Source organism: Babylonia areolata, unplaced genomic scaffold, assembly GCF_041734735.1.
Source record: "Babylonia areolata isolate BAREFJ2019XMU unplaced genomic scaffold, ASM4173473v1 tig00006632, whole genome shotgun sequence".
In the NCBI taxonomy this organism is placed as follows: domain Eukaryota; kingdom Metazoa; phylum Mollusca; class Gastropoda; order Neogastropoda; family Buccinidae; genus Babylonia; species Babylonia areolata.
This window is the reverse complement of record NW_027468439.1, coordinates 22,501-27,500: the sequence shown is the minus strand read 5'-3', so window position 1 is coordinate 27,500 and position 5,000 is coordinate 22,501. Positions and strand designations below refer to the sequence as shown.

Sequence of the window (5,000 nt, the reverse complement as noted above, 5' to 3'; positions counted from 1 at the left end):
GGATAAAAAAGTAAAAAATTGCCAAAATACTTTCTGGGCCCTCAAAAAAAGGCCTACTCCTCAACGCCTGCTCCCGTCCATGCCGAACCGCGTTTTCTATCAACTTTGGCATGCTCGGAGAGAGAAAAAAGGAAAAAAAGAAAAAAAAGGTCCAGTAAAGGTTGTGGATAAAAGTAACCGGCTTTGGAGAATTGCCTGAATCCTTCCGGCGCTGTGAAAAAAAAAGACCAAAAAAAAGACCTGGTCGTCAACGCCTGCTCCTGTCCATGCCAAACGGCGTTTTCCTCTCAACTTTGGCATGCTCGCTGAGGAAAAGGCAGGTAAAGGTTGTGGATAAAAAGTAAACGCGCTGTGGAGAATTGCCCAAATCGTTCAGGCGCCGTGAAAAAAAGAAAGACGTAGTCGTCAACGTCTGGTCCCGTCAATGGCGAAGGGCGTTTTCTCTCAACTTTGGCATGCTCGCTGAGGAAAAGGCAGGTAAAGGTTGTGGATAAAAGTCCGAAGAACCTCGCTACAATTGCCAAAATCTTTCCGCTGCCATTCAAAAATGGACTACTCCTCCACACCTCCTCCCGTCCATGCCAAACGGCGTTTTCTCTCAACTTTGGCATGCTCGGAGAGAAAAAAAGGCAGGTAAAGGTTGTGGATAAAAAAGTAAAAAATTGCCAAAATACTTTCTGGGCCCTCAAAAAAAGGCCTACTCCTCAACGCCTGCTCCCGTCCATGCCGAACCGCGTTTTCTATCAACTTTGGCATGCTCGGAGAGAGAAAAAAGGAAAAAAAGAAAAAAAAGGTCCAGTAAAGGTTGTGGATAAAAGTAACCGGCTTTGGAGAATTGCCTGAATCCTTCCGGCGCTGTGAAAAAAAAAGACCAAAAAAAAGACCTGGTCGTCAACGCCTGCTCCTGTCCATGCCAAACGGCGTTTTCCTCTCAACTTTGGCATGCTCGCTGAGGAAAAGGCAGGTAAAGGTTGTGGATAAAAAGTAAACGCGCTGTGGAGAATTGCCCAAATCGTTCAGGCGCCGTGAAAAAAAGAAAGACGTAGTCGTCAACGTCTGGTCCCGTCAATGGCGAAGGGCGTTTTCTCTCAACTTTGGCATGCTCGCTGAGGAAAAGGCAGGTAAAGGTTGTGGATAAAAGTCCGAAGAACCTCGCTACAATTGCCAAAATCTTTCCGCTGCCATTCAAAAATGGACTACTCCTCCACACCTCCTCCCGTCCATGCCAAACGGCGTTTTCTCTCAACTTTGGCATGCTCGGAGAGAAAAAAAGGCAGGTAAAGGTTGTGGATAAAAAAGTAAAAAATTGCCAAAATACTTTCTGGGCCCTCAAAAAAAGGCCTACTCCTCAACGCCTGCTCCCGTCCATGCCGAACCGCGTTTTCTATCAACTTTGGCATGCTCGGAGAGAGAAAAAAGGAAAAAAAGAAAAAAAAGGTCCAGTAAAGGTTGTGGATAAAAGTAACCGGCTTTGGAGAATTGCCTGAATCCTTCCGGCGCTGTGAAAAAAAAAGACCAAAAAAAAGACCTGGTCGTCAACGCCTGCTCCTGTCCATGCCAAACGGCGTTTTCCTCTCAACTTTGGCATGCTCGCTGAGGAAAAGGCAGGTAAAGGTTGTGGATAAAAAGTAAACGCGCTGTGGAGAATTGCCCAAATCGTTCAGGCGCCGTGAAAAAAAGAAAGACGTAGTCGTCAACGTCTGGTCCCGTCAATGGCGAAGGGCGTTTTCTCTCAACTTTGGCATGCTCGCTGAGGAAAAGGCAGGTAAAGGTTGTGGATAAAAGTCCGAAGAACCTCGCTACAATTGCCAAAATCTTTCCGCTGCCATTCAAAAATGGACTACTCCTCCACACCTCCTCCCGTCCATGCCAAACGGCGTTTTCTCTCAACTTTGGCATGCTCGGAGAGAAAAAAAGGCAGGTAAAGGTTGTGGATAAAAAAGTAAAAAATTGCCAAAATACTTTCTGGGCCCTCAAAAAAAGGCCTACTCCTCAACGCCTGCTCCCGTCCATGCCGAACCGCGTTTTCTATCAACTTTGGCATGCTCGGAGAGAGAAAAAAGGAAAAAAAGAAAAAAAAGGTCCAGTAAAGGTTGTGGATAAAAGTAACCGGCTTTGGAGAATTGCCTGAATCCTTCCGGCGCTGTGAAAAAAAAAGACCAAAAAAAAGACCTGGTCGTCAACGCCTGCTCCTGTCCATGCCAAACGGCGTTTTCCTCTCAACTTTGGCATGCTCGCTGAGGAAAAGGCAGGTAAAGGTTGTGGATAAAAAGTAAACGCGCTGTGGAGAATTGCCCAAATCGTTCAGGCGCCGTGAAAAAAAGAAAGACGTAGTCGTCAACGTCTGGTCCCGTCAATGGCGAAGGGCGTTTTCTCTCAACTTTGGCATGCTCGCTGAGGAAAAGGCAGGTAAAGGTTGTGGATAAAAGTCCGAAGAACCTCGCTACAATTGCCAAAATCTTTCCGCTGCCATTCAAAAATGGACTACTCCTCCACACCTCCTCCCGTCCATGCCAAACGGCGTTTTCTCTCAACTTTGGCATGCTCGGAGAGAAAAAAAGGCAGGTAAAGGTTGTGGATAAAAAAGTAAAAAATTGCCAAAATACTTTCTGGGCCCTCAAAAAAAGGCCTACTCCTCAACGCCTGCTCCCGTCCATGCCGAACCGCGTTTTCTATCAACTTTGGCATGCTCGGAGAGAGAAAAAAGGAAAAAAAGAAAAAAAAGGTCCAGTAAAGGTTGTGGATAAAAGTAACCGGCTTTGGAGAATTGCCTGAATCCTTCCGGCGCTGTGAAAAAAAAAGACCAAAAAAAAGACCTGGTCGTCAACGCCTGCTCCTGTCCATGCCAAACGGCGTTTTCCTCTCAACTTTGGCATGCTCGCTGAGGAAAAGGCAGGTAAAGGTTGTGGATAAAAAGTAAACGCGCTGTGGAGAATTGCCCAAATCGTTCAGGCGCCGTGAAAAAAAGAAAGACGTAGTCGTCAACGTCTGGTCCCGTCAATGGCGAAGGGCGTTTTCTCTCAACTTTGGCATGCTCGCTGAGGAAAAGGCAGGTAAAGGTTGTGGATAAAAGTCCGAAGAACCTCGCTACAATTGCCAAAATCTTTCCGCTGCCATTCAAAAATGGACTACTCCTCCACACCTCCTCCCGTCCATGCCAAACGGCGTTTTCTCTCAACTTTGGCATGCTCGGAGAGAAAAAAAGGCAGGTAAAGGTTGTGGATAAAAAAGTAAAAAATTGCCAAAATACTTTCTGGGCCCTCAAAAAAAGGCCTACTCCTCAACGCCTGCTCCCGTCCATGCCGAACCGCGTTTTCTATCAACTTTGGCATGCTCGGAGAGAGAAAAAAGGAAAAAAAGAAAAAAAAGGTCCAGTAAAGGTTGTGGATAAAAGTAACCGGCTTTGGAGAATTGCCTGAATCCTTCCGGCGCTGTGAAAAAAAAAGACCAAAAAAAAGACCTGGTCGTCAACGCCTGCTCCTGTCCATGCCAAACGGCGTTTTCCTCTCAACTTTGGCATGCTCGCTGAGGAAAAGGCAGGTAAAGGTTGTGGATAAAAAGTAAACGCGCTGTGGAGAATTGCCCAAATCGTTCAGGCGCCGTGAAAAAAAGAAAGACGTAGTCGTCAACGTCTGGTCCCGTCAATGGCGAAGGGCGTTTTCTCTCAACTTTGGCATGCTCGCTGAGGAAAAGGCAGGTAAAGGTTGTGGATAAAAGTCCGAAGAACCTCGCTACAATTGCCAAAATCTTTCCGCTGCCATTCAAAAATGGACTACTCCTCCACACCTCCTCCCGTCCATGCCAAACGGCGTTTTCTCTCAACTTTGGCATGCTCGGAGAGAAAAAAAGGCAGGTAAAGGTTGTGGATAAAACTCCAAAACCTCGCTACAATTGCCAAAATACTTTCTGGGCCCTCAAAAAAAGGCCTACTCCTCAACGCCTGGTCCCCAGGCACGTGCTGGGGGGCCTCAACTCAGGCTCTGCCCAATGTGGATCAAGGTCCACCTTCGCAGCGCCTTATGCGACACCCTGGTTGTGGGGGACGCGGCGTGGCGTGGCGGATCGCTCCGGTCGGCGCACAGCCGGCAACGGTCGACCCGTCCGCCTGGCTTTACTGCCCCCGCGCTTCTGTCTTTTGCACTGGCAAGCTAGCGACCGCTCGGCGTGCGAGGCCCGAGTCGGGGGACGGGAGTCTCGGGAGCCCACCAGCTCCCCGCAGGCTACCCGCCCGGCTGCCGAGCTTCCCGCCTGCGCGTCCAAGTGTGAACGCGCACGGCCGCCTCGCCGGGCTTCCTTTGCCGGGGCTCGGCTTGTCGGCCGGCGTCTCACGGTCCGTAGAAGGTTCGGTGCGTTCGCTGACGACGGGTCGAGAGAAGCGTTTTCTCTCCTCCCTCACTGACGGTCGTTGGTGCTCCCCAGCCCCTTCGGCGTCCCAAAGCGTAACGCCTGCTTCATCTCGTCAAGGGCGCGCCCGTCTCTAACCGGGCGTCGTCCGGCACGTGGAAACGGGCGGGAGACGGTGTCGAGGAGGAAGAAAGGGTGGGGTCCGGTCCGGTCCGGTCTGGTCTCCTCCTCCTCCTTCTTCTTCTTGGCGCGCCTCCCGCCGAGACCGATGGATTCGTTGCACTCTCAGGCCCTGAATCTGTTGTCCGGTGGTTTCAGTTGATAGTGCTGCCGCGGACCGCCCACGGAAAGAGCTCAGCCCTCGTTTCTGTGAGCAGCGGTCCCAACTGGCGCTGCAACCGTCTCCCGGGGGCACGCAGAATACGGGTTGCATTCTGGTTGATCCTGCCAGTAGTCATATGCTTGTCTCAAAGATTAAGCCATGCATGTCTAAGTTCACACCCTCGTACGGTGAAACCGCGAATGGCTCATTAAATCAGTCGAGGTTCCTTAGATGATCCAAATTTACTTGGATAACTGTGGTAATTCTAGAGCTAATACATGCCGACCAGCTCCGACCCCTCGGGGAAAGAGCGCTTTTATTAGTTCAAAGCCAG

The 5,000-nt window shown here is 49.9% G+C and overlaps 1 non-coding gene across 1 annotated transcript in view; it reads left to right on the top strand.

Annotated features, from left to right (window-relative positions):
* Positions 1-4,775: 4,775 nt before the first annotated feature.
* The window catches only part of LOC143278831 (small subunit ribosomal RNA), a 1,829-nt gene continuing 1,604 nt past the window's right edge, over positions 4,776-5,000 (top strand). Inside the window, exon 1 of the ribosomal RNA XR_013054427.1 lies at positions 4,776-5,000. This exon is cut by the window's right edge and continues 1,604 nt beyond it. This is a non-coding gene — a ribosomal RNA (small subunit ribosomal RNA).